This window comes from Leucoraja erinacea, chromosome 2 (genome assembly GCF_028641065.1).
Source record: "Leucoraja erinacea ecotype New England chromosome 2, Leri_hhj_1, whole genome shotgun sequence".
In the NCBI taxonomy this organism is placed as follows: domain Eukaryota; kingdom Metazoa; phylum Chordata; class Chondrichthyes; order Rajiformes; family Rajidae; genus Leucoraja; species Leucoraja erinaceus.
The window spans coordinates 101,039,662-101,057,503 of record NC_073378.1 but is presented as its reverse complement, the minus strand read 5'-3'; the positions used below and the strand labels follow the sequence as shown (position 1 = coordinate 101,057,503).

Sequence of the window (17,842 nt, the reverse complement as noted above, 5' to 3'; positions counted from 1 at the left end):
CCTTTCTCCCTCACTTTTGGAGTTACGTGCTAAGAGGAAGTTACCTATGCTGTAACGTTAATAAAGTCTTTGGATCTTAATCACTATGTGTGACTTAAGTTATTCCAACAGCAGAAGCTCAACAAATACTACCTCCGTATTATCCAGCACGGAGCGGCATTGATCCACCTACACAGTGTTAGTTGTGATTTTTCATCACCGGGAAGGCTGGTTCAATCTCCATTGTGAAGCCATGGGGAAAACACGTGCGCAAGCCCACCATGAAGTTAATCCAGCTTATTATCAACTGCTATGTTTGCCTGTGCACCATTTATTAAAGGGAGAATGTACAGTGTCACATTTACTTTGTAACTGCCCAGGCTTCTCTGTCCTTTCTCCCTCAGAAATTAGAATTACCTATGCTACTTTAAGGTCTTTGGATCTTAATGACGTGGAGAGCAGAAGCTCAACAAATACTACCTCAGCACGGAACATAAGTGTTAGTTTGATTTGTCTTATCCTTAATGGCGCATATTAATAATTATTGTGTGCACCATTTATTAAACGTACTACATTTACTCACGCAGGCTACTTAGAAATTAGAATTTCTACAGGTGTACCATGGAGAGCACGCTGACTGGTTGCAGCACGGCCTGGTTCAGTGACTCGAATGCCCAGGAATGATGGTGGCTGCAGAAAGTGGTGGACATTGCCCAGTCCATCACAGATATTGTCCACCCCACCATTGAAGGGATTTTCAGGAAGCGTTGCTTCCAAAAGGCAGTTGATATCATTAAAGATCCACCAACCTGGCCATGCTCTCATCTCACTATTACCATTGGGAAAAAGGTACATGAGCTTGAGAACTGTGACCATCAAGGACAGCTTCTTCCCAGCAACTATCAGCTACCACAACCCTCAGCAACGGTCTGCTATGGTGTTTGATTTGGTTGCATCATGTACTTCAACTTGTGCTGTTATGATCTGGTTATCTTGTATTAATGATAATTTATTGTATTATTATTTATTGTATATTTATTTGCTGCATTGCTGCATTCATGTTCTGCTCCCGAGTCAACACTCTTGGCAATATCACTCAAATCTGCACCCTCTATCTTCAAGAACACCACATCCCACAGTTCCCCTCCAAATCACACATCATCCTGATTTGGAGACTGAACACTTTTTAATGGCACAGAGTTTAATTCCTAGAACTCCCTACCCAAGAGCAAGCATTGTGGGCTACCTATACCTGAAGGGCAACAGCATTTTAAACACACAACTTATCAAAGGTAATTAGGGATGGTCTATAAATGCTGATCTTGCCATTAATCGACAGAAAATAAAACATATCACTTGAGGTTTTGGAAAATTGATGGTGCAGACTGTGGGCGGCACGATGGCGTAGCGGTAGAGTTGCTGTCTTAGATCGTCCGGGACCCGGGTTGAATCCTGACTATGGGTGCTTGTCTGTATGGAATTTGTATGTTCCCCCTGTGATCTGCGAGGGTTTTCTTCAGGATCTCCGGTTTCCTCCCGCACTCCAAAGATCTACAGGTTTGTATGTTAATTGGCTTGGTCTAATTGTAATTTGTCCCTAGTGTGTGTAGGATAGTGTTAGTGTGCGGGGATCGCTGTTCGGTACGAACTCGGTGAGCCAAAGGGCTTGTTTCTGTGCTGTATCTCTAAACTAAACTAAACTAGATTGAATTGTTTACTGTCATTTATTGCCATGCCTCTTCAACAAGAATATGGTGTAAAATGGCTGAATTCAAATTAATTTATACTGTTGTGAGACAGAGGGAAGTATAGTTCTACTCATTAATATACCTGAGTCTATTGCAGTTTTGTGGTACATGGTCCCATTAGACAATAACAATCCAGTGGCAGTATTGCAGTGCTGATTCTGTTTTCCCCACACCCTTGCCTTTCTTGCCCCAGCTTCCGTGTTCTAATTAAAGCAATGGCTACACATCAAAGTCACTGACTGTAAAATGCTTTGGGATATCTTGAGATATATAACAAATTCTACATTAATGTAAGTCTCTCTCTGAAGAGGTGCTGGGCAATGAATACTGATTAAGTCGTTCCTTGTAAAGTGAAGTTAAAATCAAAAGCCCTAGGCACAGATCATTGACTCGTTCTCTTTTAAAAGCTTTGGTCACAAACAGAGAGGGGAATAACAGACAGATTGCCATCGTCCCTATGAATCTTTGGAATGAATAAATCTAGTTTAACATTCAACATAAAATGTAAAACACTCCTTAAATAATAAGGATTTTAACTACATTGCGAGAGACAAAAACTGATTATTGTGTCAAAAGAAATATTCGTGATGAGTATTTTTGCAATTGAGATCTATTATTATAAATCATTACATCGATCTCTGTCAGAGAAATATTCTATATAGGAAAATAAAAGGAAGGAAACACATTTTGATTAGGATATTTCAACAATTAGCAGGCAGCCTAATGTTTATCCGAATAAAACAATGGACGTTTCCTTTCTGAAAGAATTTTTACAAACTTTAGGAAATCCAAAATGTGATTTGGAATAAGTTCCATGAAAGGGCTCACTAAAAAATGTCCCAATTTTTCTGTAATCCTTAAATGTAAAGTCAGAGGTCAAAGGCCTATATGTTCTCAAAATATTCAACAAATGAGGCTACAAAATTAACTTCCCTTAACTTGATTGTGATGCACACAAACTCAATTAAAGCACTTGAACTACAAGTAAATCAAAGGAAATAACAGACTGTCAGAAGAAGGATCTCGACTCGAAACGTCATCTATTCCTTTTCTCCAGAGATGCTGCCTGACCCACTGAGTTACTCCAGCATTTGGTGTCTATTAAAGGAAATACGATATGGTTGAAGCTGAGAGCTACATTGCTTCAAATGAAGCCAGCAAGCGGCAATTTACAAGTTTCCAGCTTTGATTGAAAACAACAGGAACAATCTTTCAGATGTGCAAACATGATGTTTCCACAGCAAAAATAGAGTTGAGTTGGCCCAAGTCACAGGCTCCCCTGAATAGCGATTTTTAGAACTTAAAACAGCACATGAACAGATTATTTGGCCCACAATGTCCATGCTGAACTTGATGTCAAGTTGAACTGAGCTTTTCTTTGTGCACTTGATCCATATCGCGCCATCCCTGGCATATTCATGTGCCTATCCAAAAGCCTCTTAAATGCCACTGCTGTATCTGCCTGATCCCTGGCAGCTCGTTACAAGCACCCATCACTCCCTGTCCCTCTTACCTTAAAATTATGCCTTCTAGTCCAACTTCTTATATCTAATACCATCTTATCCAGTCAGCATGCTGGTACACCTCTTCTGCACTCTCTCCAAAGCCTCCAAATTCTTAACATAATGGGGTGACAAGAACTGTACAGAATATTCCAAATGCGGCCTAACCAAAATCCTACAAAGATGCAGTATGACTTTCTGACTTTTATACTCAATGCCCTGACCGATGAAAGCAAGTGTACAGTATGCCTTCTTGTCATTCTATCTACTTATGTTGCCACTTTCAGGGAGCTTGCCACTCATCTGGGATTCAAAGAGTGACACCAAGGAAGCTGGTAACTTGAACTAGCTCTGCATTATGATCAGATGTTCTACAGCGTTGACATGTTTCACATATCCTTTATCCTGGCATGGACTGAAAGATTTGGGTTTACTATTATCATGTGTACCGAGGTACAATAAAAAGCTTTGCTCTGGATGCGACCCAAACAGATCAGATAATACTACACATAAATACAATCGTCAAACTCAAGTAGAATAGAGCAAAGGGGGGCGGGTGGGAAATTGCAACATTCACATGGTCCACATGTTTCAATGAATACAATCAACCTGCCGTGTACAATCAAATAAGTTCAAGTAGAACAAGTTGTCCTACATGTTTAGGCTGTGCACGCCATACGCAAGATGAAGAAGCAAAGGAGAGGCTACAGAGTACAAAATATAGTTCTCAGCATTATAGTGCATCAGTTCCATAGACAAAATCCAATGTCCGCAATGGGGTAAAACTGAATTGCTCAGTACTCGAATTTATGGGCAGCAATTAAAGAGCGCACCCCCGGAGGTGAGGACAGTACAGAGCTGGTCGTGGGAGGGGGGGGGGGGGGGGCAGAGGAACAACTCCAGGACGGTTTGGAGTCTGTAGACTGGGAAATGTTCAAGGACTCGGCAACGGACTTGAACAAATACGCCACAGTCGTTACAGACTTCATTAAGAAATGTGTGGAGGACTGCATCCCCATCAAAACCTTCTGAGTGTTTCCCAATCAGAAACCTTGGATGAACTTTGAGATCCGCACTCTTCTGAAGACCAGACACCAGGCATTCATGTCTGATGATACAGTGGTCTACAAGAAGTCCAGATACGACCTTGGTAAGGCCATCAAAAAGGCCAAAAGGGACTTCTGCTCCAAGCTGGAGGATGAGACAGATGTTCGGCAGCTGTGGCAGGGCTTGAATGCCATCACCTCCTACAAGGGGAAACCAGGAGGTCGTTCGAATGTCGGCGAAACATCACTCCCTGACGAGCTCAATGCGTTTTACGCACGTTTTGAAAGGGAGAATACTGATGTGCCTTCCCGAGCCCCCATTCGCTGTGATGGTATTTCAGTCTCAGTCACAGAGGCCGACGTCAGGAAATCCTTCAGAGGGGTGAACCCCCGAAAAGCACCTGATGGTATATCCGGTCATGTTCTAAAAACCTGTGCGGACCAACTAGCTGGAGTTTTTACGGACATTTTCAACCTGTCACTACTGAGGTCTGAGGTTCCCACCTGCCTCAAAAGGGCATCAATTATACCAGTGCCCAAGAAAAGTAAGGTGACGTGCCTCAATGACTATCGACCTGTGGCACTAACGCCTGTGGTGATGAAGTGATTTGAGAGGTTGATCATGGCGAAAATCAACTCCTACCTCGACAAAAACCTGGACCCACTGCAGTTCGCTTACCGCCACAACAGATCAACGGTGGATGCGATCTCGCTGGCTCTCCACTCCACTCTGGACCACTTGGACAACAAAAACTCATATGTCAGGCTGTTATTCATGGATTACAGCTCGGCATTTAATACTATCATCCCCTCCAAGCTGATTACCAAACTCGCAGAACTGGGTCTCTGTGCATCTCTCTGCAATTGGATCCTTGACTTCCTCATCCACAAACCACAGTCTGCTCGTATTGGTGGTAATGTGTCAGACTTGATAACAATCAGCACGGGAGCACCTCAAGTCTGTGTGCTCAGCCCCCTGCTGTACTCACTCTATACTCATGATTGTGTAGCCAATCACAGTGCGAACTCCATCATTAAGTTCGCTGACGACACCACTGTTGTGCGACGTATCACTGATGGGGATGAGTCAGAGTATAGAAGAGAGATCAAGCAACTGTCCATATGGTGCCAGCACAATAACCTGGCCCTCAACACCAGCAAAACCAAGGAACTGATTGTGGACTTTGGAAGGAGTAGGATGGGGACCCACAGTCCCGTTTATATCAACGGGTCAATGGTTGAAAGGGTCAAGAGCTTCAAATTCCTGGGCGTGCACATCTCTGATGATCTTTCCTGGTTCGAGAACACTGATGCAATTATCAATAAAGCACATCAGCGCCTCTACTTCCTGAGAAGATTATGGAGAGTCGGTTTGTCAAGGAGGACTCTCTCTAACTTCTACAGGTGCACAGTAGAGAGCATGCTGACCGGTTGCATCGTGGCTTGGTTCGGCAATTTGAGTGCCCTGGAGAGGAAGAGACTACAAAAAGTAGTAAACACTGCCCAGTCCATCATCGGCTCTGACCTCCCTTCCATCGAGGGGATTTATCAAAGTCGCTGCCTCAAAAAGGCTGGCAGTATCATCAAAGACCCACACCATCTTGGCCACACACTCATCTCCCTGCTACCTTCAGGTAGAAGGTACAGGAGCCTGAAGACTGCAATGACCAGGTTCAGGAATAGCTACTTTCCTACAGCCATCAGGCTATTAAACCTGGCTCGGCCAAAACTCTGAACTCTGAACATTATTAACCCATTATTTGTTATTTGCACTTTATCAGTTTATTTATTTATGTGTTTTGTAGTCAATGCCTATTATGTTCTGTGTGCTGAAGTAAAGCAAGAATTTCATTGTCCTATCAGGGACACATGACAATAAACTTGAACTTGAACTTATGGAAGGAACATTCAGAAGCCTGATAACAGAGGAGAAGCTGTTCCTGAGTCCGGCACTACATACTTTCAAGCTTCCGTACCTTTTGCTCAACGGGAGCAGAAGGAGGAGGAATGATTGGGGTGGGACATGTCTTTGATTATGTTGGCTGCCTTTGTGAGGCAACACGAGGTGTAGATAGAGTTAATGGTGGAGAGTCTGGTCTGTATTATGGACTAGGCTACATCTACAACTCTGCGATTTCCTAGAATTTCTAGGAAATCTTAGAAAGTCTCAGGATTTGTCCTTGTCTTGTTATATACAACGACGTGTCAAGAGTTAGAAGCAGGAATTGGTTATCAGTGTGCAAAAGTTATAAAAGAAAAGGAAATAGATTGAATCTATTTTTGGTCATCTAAACATTAATTTAGACCCCTGTAAATAGCAAGAAATTGGCTAAAACTATCTTCTGTTTTTGTGGTTGCTGAGTGGCTGTAGAGGGCTCCACCTACCTCCTAAGTAAAAAATGAGGACACATGGCAGGAGGAATAGGAAAATCATGGATCAAGAAGAATCAAAAGAGGCAGTGGAAGATGACCAGGAGAAGAGGGACAATGTGATGACAATGAAGAGTGTTTTGTTGCATCTGAAACCCCACAGTGCCATTTCAACGATTAATGATGCAAGTGATGAGCAGTTAGAGGGGCACAGGTCACTTGGAGAGATACCATTAGTTGGCTTCAGTCCGAGGCATGGTCGAAACCTGGATTGATTACTCAGCAGGATGTCCAACATGCACTGTCCCAAGGGATTCAAATGAAGACCACAAATAGAATGGTCGCAAGATAAGGCTGATATGGATAAACAACATAAAGGCTAGAGAGTTGTCAAGCTTGCCTCTCAAAATTCAACACTTTGATTGATGGATTGGTTGGTTGAAAGATACTTCATGGAAACAGGCCCTTCGGTCCACTGAGCCCACAATGGCCATCGTTCTCCTGTTCATACTAGCTCTGAGTTATCTCACTTTTCAAACCACTCCCCACTCAGGAGAAGCAACTTACAGAGGCCAATTTACCTACAAACCTGCACATCTTTGGGATGTGGGAGAAAAGCGCAGTACCCAGAGGAAACTCACACGGTCACAGGGAGAATATGCAAACTCCGCACAGACAGCTCCTGAGGTCAGGATCGAACCTGGGACTTTGGCACTGTGAGGCAGTGACTCTTTCTGCTGCCCACCCCTGATAAGAAGCTTGGCTGAGTTAGGAGAGTATGACATGTCACGTACACCTCTGCCAGGGTTTGGCGATGGTCTACAGAGGTCAGTTCTCTACCAAGCAGAGATGCTCGAGCCTCTGCAGGACCAGAGTGATATGCCATCAGGGAACAGCTTGAATGCTCATTAATCAGCAAAGTGCCATCTGTGAGAAGATCATTGCTCTAATTTGGCACTGGGATGAAAACAACTAAAACAGATTGCAGTTTCTTGGGAGAAAATGGATGCTGCATTTGAGCAGCAAGCAGTCCTGTAATGAAGATGGTGGATGGTGGACATTGGCAAATGCATTCATTGAAAGGTGGCAGGCCTGAGCATAGGTCCATCCTACAGAAAGAGAGATATGGAACATGGGAAGTCCCCTCTCTTCTGCAAGAGCAATAACATGATCCTGATGGAGACATAAGGAATTGCAGATGTTGGAATCTTGATCAAAACACAAAGTGCTCGAGGAACTTAGTGGGTCGGGCACCATCAAACCAAGCTCCCAACGTGGAATATGAGGTGCTGGTCCCATACCAACTTTTCTGTCCATGACCTCCTCCAATGCTAGAGTGAGGCTACATGCAAACTGGTACAGCGCCTCATATTCCACATTCAGGACTGCTAATATCTTTAAATACCCAGTAGCAATTAATCTCCTCTGCATGGCACGAGATGATATTTACATTATACATTAACTTCCTTCACCTTGATAATGATTTCCTCTCAATTACAATTTTCATTTTAAAACCATTTCATAGTGTCATATACACAGGTATATAATATTGACACCTCATTCGTACCATCTAATATTAGGCTGCAGAAACGCAATCATAATGCACTTGTTTCTAACCAAGTAATGCAAGTTCTTTTCAGCTTTCCAAAAATGAATGCACTAACTGTGATATTTTACCAGCTAATTCAATTTTGAAGTTTCTCATAGTAAGTACAAATGTATTTTCAGTTGAACACGATGCATTAAAGCAGCGCACTTAGTCCTCTTTTATGTTCTGCAGCGTGTTACCTCTCACGAGCCTGTCACTTTTTGATTTTTTGCCATTTATGCACACTAATGGGCAATTTACAACAGCTACCACACAATTTACAACCTACCACACATCCATGGGATGTGGGAGGAAACTAGAGAACCTGTTGTAAAGCCGTATGAATACAGGGAGAACGAGAAAACTCCACACATAGAGCCAAACCCCAGATCCCCAGAAATGTGAGCATTTCTGTTGCTATACTTATATTTTCTTATTCTACACATTAGGACTTACTTTTTATGCATGTGTTTTTGCCATTTAATCAACATTTTGACCACCTTTCTGACACATCTCTCATTAAACTAATGAACTGCTAACTTCCCATTGATATTCCCATAGCTAATTTGCTGGACACAATATTCTCTCTGATTACTCTTTGCCTACTGAGACAAGTTTGTTTGTGCTCAATGTTGTTAAGAACTATGTTAGAGCTTCAGAAAAAGCCCGAGTCTGTGCTCCTCAGTACTGAACTTATCCTTGTGAAGCAAAGAACTGCTGATGCTGGTTTAAATCGAAGGTAGACACAAAATGCTGGACAGGCAGCATCTCTGGAGAGAAGGAATAGGTGATGTTTCGGGTCGAGACCCATCTTCAGACTTATTGGTAGTCTTAGTTCATAGTTCATCGGTAGTCAGATCAGTCTGAAAAAGGGTCTCGACCTGAAACGTATACTGAGATACTGCCTGTTCCGCTGAGTTACTCCAGCACCTTGTGTCTACCCTGAACTTATCCATGTCATCTTTCAATGCCACTTTGATTCCCACAATAGAAACCAATTCAAAATATGTCAACAAGTTATCTACACTACATTTTATTAGAGAATTTCATTTTAAAAATAATGTTCTAAAAGTTAAGATTTTTCCAGATAATATGTAAACATTGCATGATAAAAATAGCAATTTGTTTAAGGAAAATTATAACCCAAGGATTCTTTGTATTTTATTTGCCAAAAAAGCTATACCAAGGGACAAAGGATTATTGATTAAATGTGAAGAAAAGCCCACTTTAAAAAAAATCAGTTTAATCAAGTATCATCTTAGCACAAACAAAGTGCATTTGATGACAAGCAAGAACTCCCACAGGAAGAAAAATCAATTTTCATTCCATGATCATAGAAGATTGATCCAAGTGAACTAAAACTGAGTGTGGAGAGAGAAAAGGGTCATCTAGTTAAATTGTTGGAAATATTGACATACCACTGTACATTTTAGATTTGATAAAGCAACAATCTCACAACACAAATTACTGTTTGAATAAAACAACATCAATTAAAAAACAAATTGCCACTGAATCTCATTGAATTGGTATTAAATAACATCTGGGAAAGATATCCATGTACATATTGACTCTTTACTACCAATGCATTTGTCAATAATTGAAATTTATAAAGTCTACACATGCACTTAAATTATTATTCTGCAGTTTGGAGTATATTAATGTTGGTAAAGTTGACATAAGCTTACAATAGTATTTTTATTTAATTGTGCTTTGGGATATTCTGTGGATGGGAAAGGTGCTCTATTATTTATGAATATTTTTTATAACTTACATATTTGGCAGAATAATTTAAACTAGAGTTAACAGTTAAACAGTAAGAGTTAAACAGGTATAAAATGTTTCTATACTAGCGTAGCCAGTCTGCTATCTTCCGTAGTCTAACACAATTTTTCAGAAAGATTTAGACATAAGGAACTGTAGATGCTGGTTTACCAAAAAGAACAGAGTGCTGGAGTAACTCATCAGCTTAGGTAGCATCTCTGGAGAACGAAGATAAGCAAAGTTTCAGGTTGAAACTTTAAAATGGACAAGGGAGAGCCAGTGGATGTAGTGTACATGGACTTTCAGAAAGCCTTTGATAAGGTCCCACACAGGAGATAAGTGGGCAAAATTAGAGCACATAGTATTGGGGATAGGGTATTGACATGGATAGAAAATTGGTTGGCAGACAGGAAACAAAGAGTAGGGATTAACGGGTTCCTTTCAGAATGGTAGGCAGTGACTAGTGGGGTGCCGCAAGGCTCGGTGCTGGAACCGCAGCTATATATAATATACATTAATGATTTAGATGAAGGAATTAAAAGTAACATTAGCAAATTTGACACAAAGATGACAAAGCTGGGTAGAAGTGTGAACTGTGAAGAGGATGCAATGAGAATGCAGGGTGATTTGGACAGGTTGGGTGAGTGGGCAGATGCATGGCAGATGCGGTATAATGTGGATAAATGGGAGGTTGTCCACTTTGGTGGCAAGAACAGGAAGGTAGATTTTATCTGGTGTCAGGTTAGGAAAAGGGGAAGTACAACAAGACCTGGTGTCCTTGTACATCAGTCACTGAAATTAAGCATGCAGGTACAGCAGACAGTGAAGAAAGTTAATGCCATGTTGGCCTTCATAATGAGAGGAGTTGAGTAGAGGAGCACAGAGGTCCTTCTGCAGTTGTACAGGGCCCTGGTGAGACCACACCTGGAGTATTGTGTGCAGTTTTGGTTTCCTAATTTGAGGAAGGACATACTTGCTGTTGAGGGAGTGCAGCGTAGGTTCACAAGGTTAATTCCTAGGATGGCAGGACTGTAACGTGATGAAAGAATGGAGCGACTGGGCTTCTATTCACTGGAATTTAGAAGGATGAGAGGATATCTTATAGAAACATGTAAAATTATTAAGGGATTGGACACGCTAGATGCAGGAAACATGTTCCCGATGTTGGGGGAGTCCAGAACCAGGGGCCATAGTTTAAGAATAAGGGGCAGGCCATTTAGATCTGGAATGGGGAAAAACGTTTTCACACATAGAGTTGTGAATTTGTGGAATTCTCTGCCTCAGAAGGCAGTGGAGGCCGGTTCACTGGATGCATTCAAAAGAGAATTAGATAGAACTCCGAGGGCTAGCAGAATCAAGGGGTATGGGGAGAAGGCAGGACCAGGGTACTGATTGTGGATGATCAACCATGATCACATTGAATGGTGGTGCTGGCTCAAAGGACACAATGGCCTACTCCTGCACCTATGCATCTTTGAAACCAAACCAGAAACATCACCTATCGATTGAGTATAGGAGCAGGGAGGTTCTACTGCAGTTGTACAGGATCTTGGTGAGACCACACCTGGAGTATTGCGTACAGTTTTGGTCTCCAAATCTGAGGAAGGACATTATTGCCATAGAGGGAGTGCAGAGAAGGTTCACCAGACTGATTCCTGGGATGTCAGGATTCTCTTATGAAGAAAGACTGGATAGACTTTGTTTATACTCTCTAGAATTTAGGAGATTGAGAGGGGATCTTATAGAAACTTACAAAATTCTTAAGGGGTTGGACAGGCTAGATGTAGGAAGATTGTTCCAGATGTTGGGGATGTCCAGAACAAGGGGTCACAGTTTAAGGATAAGGGGGAAATCTTTTAGGACCGAGATGAGGAAAACTTTTTTCACACAGATAGTGGTGAATCTCTGGAATTCTCTGCCACAGAGGGTAGTTGAGGCCAGTTCATTGGCTATATTTAAGAGGGAGTTAGATGTGGCCCTTGTGGTTAAGGGGATCAGAGGGTATGGAGAGAAGGCAGGCACGGGATACTGAGTTGGATGATCATCCATGATCATATTGAATGGCGGTGCAGGCTCGAAGGGCCGAATGGCCTACTCCTGCACCTATTTTCTATGTTTCTATGTTTCGATGTTTCTCCAGAAATGCTGCCTGACCCATTGTGCATCAGCATTTTGTGTCCTTTTTTAGAAATATTAATTGCTAAAGTACAACTCAAGAATCTTCAAAAAAGAAGATTGTAATAATCTTGTGATCTTTTTCAGAAAAATAACCAATGTATTGTGGAGGGTAATTCTGGAGCAGATATATTCTATAATGAAATCTGAGGCCAAATGTCCTGATGTATTACTTAAATAAAATGAAAACCCATTATTATAATTGATGAGGTTATACTTTATAAGAATATATTTGAAAACTAAAAGTTTTATTAGTTTCTTAGATGACATTTATGGGTAGTTAGAATGTCACTCTCTGTGATATATTAAAACCTTTACCGTAAGAATTACAGCTGAAGTATCAGAGGCCATGGAGACACAAGAACTGCAGAATTGCTGGAATATTGAGCAAAAAAAAGGGCCAGGTCCTTTTTCCAGACTCCAGGCTAAAAAAGGGACCTGACCCTAAAGAAAGGACCCGACCTGAAGCATTGGATGGTCCCGATCCATTCCCTCAATAAGATACTGCCTGACCTGCTGGGTTCCTCCGGCATTTTGTTTTCTTTTACTATAGGCCATCATCTATATGGTGCCAGATAATCACAATGTTGGTGTATCCAAGGAGCAATATCAATTTTGCTGAGTTGTGGGTAAGGTGGTTTCTTATACTTAAATAATTCCAAGTTTATTTTTAAAGAATTTAAATCGGGAGAGGCAAAGTGTTTTTTTTTTTAATGACATAATATGTTTTGAGAATCACAAGAGACTTTTGCACCAGGAGGCACTGCATCAAACTGTAGTCTATATATCCAGCACTATAATATTCAAACTATCTGCTGCAATTTTCGTAAGCCAAAAGTTAAAATAAAGATAACGGCTGAGCCATATGTAAGTCTAAAGTAAGTTGATTCTTGTATTTTCTCAGTTCTATATGCAGGCTACTGATGCCAAAATGAGAATAATTAGGGAGAGGTAGTAAAGGTACAGCAAATATTTTTCTTTTCTGATGTTACTATGTTTCTACGTTTCTACTCATTAGATTTTTTCCACAAGGACTCCTTCTGCATAACATAAATTGAAAGGAGTTCCATTCAATTAATGTAGCGCTTCATAATCATTGCTATTTAACTAACCTTCTGGCTTCTGCAATGAAAGACCATGACAGTAATGCTGAGTGTACACAAATAACAAGAAAATACAGCACCTTCTTGGCATTTGAAAGACCTACATATCTCCGAGGAGAGGAAAAACTCAAAATTCAAAATTCTATTATGCATCATTGACAAACAAATTCTCAGACTGTTGCTACAAATATTAATAAAAAACATGAATGCTATCTTCTAAAAGTCTGCCTCAGCCATTGCACAGCTCCAGACAGTGCATTTGAAGTGTTCCAGGGATACCAATTAGAGTTAACGTGCAATTAAAAACTAGGCACTGAAAATATGATTTCAGTGAAAGTTATAAGTTCATAATTGGCAATATAAAGGTGATAATATACAACAGGTAACCCTGAAAACATATTATCTCTGGGTCTTTAAGAATTTCATGATGAAATGGGTTAATTGTTTTAATTCAAATTAATTAGATGCTGATGGTTCAGTTGGTAGCTCACTTGACGTTAAGGTGGAAGGCTATGGGTTTCAATACTACTCTAGAGAATTGAGCACATAATTGACATTGAAGTACCATTGTTCTTTTGTGAGAATATAGTAATTGCTAACTTTTGGATGAGATACCTTTATCTGTTCTCTATGGGTCCAAACCAATATTTATCTCATAACCAAATCAATAAATAGATTGATTATCTTGTCACAGTTAATGGGATAATGCTTGGAAACTGACTGTTGTGTTTCCTCCATTACAACATTGAGCACTACTTAATCGGCTGTTAATTGTTTTGGGACATTCAAAGTTACGAAGGACAATATATAAAGGTGAATTCTTTCTGACCATCAAAACAGTCACATCAGCTAAGCAGAAGAAGGTAGACAAAAATGCTCGAGAAACTCAGCAGGTGAGGCAGCATCTATAGAGCGAAGGAAATAGGTAAAGTTTCGGGCCGAAACCCTTCTTCAGTCTTCCTCACCCGCTGAGTTTCTCCAGCATTTTTGTCTACCTTCGATTTTAGAAACATAGAAACATAGAAAATAGGTGCAGGAGTAGGCCATTCGGCCCTTCGAGCCTGCACCGTCATTCAATATGATCATGACTGATCATCCAACTCAGTATCCTGTGCCTGCCTTCTCTCCATACCCCCTGATCCCTTTAGCCACAAGGGCCACATCTAACTCCCTCTTAAATATAGCCAATGAACTGGCCTCAACTACCTTCTGCGTGAGAGAATTCCAGAGATTCACCACTCTCTGTGTGAAAAATGTTTTTCTCATCTCGTTCCTAAAAGATTTCCCCCTTATCCTTAAACTGTGACCCCTTGTTCTGGACTTCCCCAACATCGGGAATAATCTTCCTGCATCTAGCCTGTCCAACCCCTTAAGAATTTTGTAAGTTTCTATAAGATCCCCCCTCAATCTTCTAAATTCTAGCGAGTACAAACCGAGTCTATCCAGTCTTTCTTCATATGAAAGTCCTGACATCCCAGGAATCAGTCTGGTGAACCTTCTCTGTACTCCCTCTATGGCAAGAATGTCTTTCCTCAGATTAGGAGACCAAAACTATACGCAATACTCCAGGTGTGGTCTCACCAAGACCCTGTACAACTGCAGTAGAACCTCCCTGCTCCTATACTCAAATCCTTTTGCTATGAATGCTGACATACCATTCACCTTCTTCACTGCCTGCTGCACCTGCATGCCTACTTTTAATGACTGGTGTACCATGACACCCAGGTCAAAGGTATCAAAGGTATTTTATTGGTCACATTCACATACACCTAGGTGTAGTGAAGTGAAATGCTTCTTGCCATTTTGCAGCACATAAAGAAGGAATACAGACATAACATTAATAAGAGTTTTAAACATAAAGAACATCCCCCCACAGTGGTTCCCATTATGAGGGAAGGCACAAAGTCCAGTCCCCAACCCCAGTTCACCCTATTGAGGCCTTCACAGTTGCCTCTACGGAGGCCCGATGTTCCAGGCCGTTCTCGCTGGGTGATGTTGCTCCGGCGTCGGGAGAGTCCTCTCAGCGGCTTGGGAACCCTGGAATGGCCGCTTCCATACTGGAGGCTGCGGCTTCCAAAGCCAACCAGGCCGCGCAGATTGGAGCTCCACAACTGGCGATCTCATCTAGAGATCCCAGGCTCCCGGTGTAAAGTCAGCACCGCCGCCCGCAGCTGGTTGCTCCACAGTCCCGCAGCTCCGTGATGTTTTCCTCAGCGATCTTCAGCTCACCGGAGCTCCAGCGCGGCGACCCGGCCAAGGCATCGCCCGCTCCGCGATAGCGCTCCAGCGCTGTGCCGCTGCCGAAGCCGAGGTTCTGGGCGGTCCCCGACAGGAAACGCCGCACCAGGCCCGCTGGTAGGCCACGAGGACGGGTCGAAGCTGCAGCCCGGAGAAAAGCTGCCTCTCCGACCAGGTAGGGACCCTGAAAGGTAGTTTCTACCTCCCCCACCCCCCACATAAAAAAGTCTAGACCTCCAAACAAAACACTTAGCTAACTAAAATAAAAAATAAAAAGATGAAGAGCCAGACAGCTGCTTGCTAGGCAGCCGTGCCCAGGACAGCGCCCTCGTTGCATCTCCCCCTTTCCTAATCGGCCACCATTCAGATAATAATCTACTTTTCTGTTTTTGCCACCAAAGTGGATAACCTCACATTTATCCACATTATACTGCATCTGCCATGCATTTGCCCACTCACCCAGCCTATCCAAGTCACCTTGCAGCCTCCTAGCATCCTCCTCACAGCTAACACTGCCCCCCAGCTTCGTGTCATCCGCAAACATGGATTTTCCAGCATCTGCAGTTCCTTCTTAAACAGCTAAACAAAATAGTTGGTTGTTGATCTAAGCAAGTGTATAGGTGAACATAACAAAGCTGCTGTAGAGAAGGTTGATAGCCTCATGGCTTGGCATCCATACCACCAGCAAACTAACTTGATCCCTTCATATTGCTGTGGTGATCAAGAAAGTGCTTCAGTGTATTTATTTTTTTGGCACCTGAGAAAGTTTTGCATGTCCACAATGATTCTCTCAAATTTCTATGGATGAGCTCCACAGCCCAGTTCATCACAGGCTCATTATTTGCTTCCATGCAATCCATCTTGAAGGTTTGTTGCATCAGGAAAGCAGTAACTATTATCAAGGATCCCTGCCACCCTGGTCACTCCATTTACTTTTTTCTACGCTCTTAGTGAAGACTACTATTCAGATCCTAAAGCAATCACCTCCTTTACATTCCCTTCCTGGAAATGCTGTCACATATTCTTACTCATAATTTGTTGTTGTTGTATTATCATGTATATTGTTAACTCCTTGAGCTTTGAGAAAAAAATAATTTCATTGCATTCTCTTGTACATGGCAACAAGCTAATCACAATTGGCATGCATCTAAAATATCAAAACCCAGAAATGTATTAAATTGAGAGAGATTAAAGATATAAGAATAACCAGAATTAAAAAAAAGCTCTTAACTTTTTCATCAAACATCTGCCTCTTAGCTTGGTACATTTGTAATCCACTATTGGTCCCAGTGCTAAGATCAATGGCACAGTTGGATGTCAGATGTGCTGGCATCTGACTTTCAATCAGCTCGCTCTTGACTTTCACCAGTAGATGTAAAAACCAGGAAAGCGCAGCACTGTAGTTTACCAATAGTTCCCTGTGCACCCACTGGCATAAAGTGACCCATTCCAGGTTTACAATGGTTCAATGCTGCTTTATTTGTCACATATGCAACTGCACAGTGAAATTCTTTTTGCACATATTACACATGCAGGCGTTGCCATTTTTGGCACCATAATTCAAAGTCCATGAGGAAGCATTCACAGTTTATATTTCACAACATTTATATTGCATTAATAAAGTGTAATTACAGGTAGATCAAGACGCTTTGGATACATTGGACGTCATCAGTAAGGGTATGGAGTATAGGTTGGGATGATATGTTACTGTTATGCAACATCCATTTGGTGTATTGTGTTCTGTTTTGGTCACACTCTGTAGGAAGAATGTCATTAAGTTGCAAAGAGTGCAGAAGGATTTAACATGACATTGCCAGGACTGAGCTATAGGGGGAAGTCGGGCAGGCTAGGACTTTATTGTTTGGAGCACAGGAGGTTAAGGGGGGATCTTATAAATGTTTTTTTAGATCACTTTTTCACACAGAGGGTGGTGGGTATATGAAATGAGCTGCCAGAGGAAGTATTTGAGGCAGGGACCATACAATATTTAAAATACATTTGCACGGGTACATGGATAATGGATATGAGCAAAGCACAGGCAAGGGAGACTAGTGTAAATGGGACATCTTGATTTGCAAGAGCGTTATGGGCTGTTTCTGTTCTGTATGACTCTATGACACACATTTTAATACTCTTATTATTTTAAAGGATCTGGATTAAGTCTTATTTCAATATTTTATTTTTAAATAAGCTATTCATAGTATTAGCAAACACTGCAATTTAAAGTCTTTAATGTCCTCTTACTATTGTCTCTTTCAAACTCATTATATAATGTCTGCCTCAGCTATTTGGAAAACAGTGTAAAAATAGACCATCCCTGGAAAATCCCTGA

At 41.7% G+C, this 17,842-nt stretch overlaps 1 protein-coding gene across 1 annotated transcript in view; it reads right to left on the bottom strand.

Moving 5' to 3' along the window:
• The window catches only part of LOC129713146 (thrombospondin type-1 domain-containing protein 7A-like), a 354,070-nt gene that overhangs the window by 95,945 nt on the left and 240,283 nt on the right, over window positions 1-17,842 (bottom strand). The gene's annotated exons all lie outside the window — the stretch shown is intronic.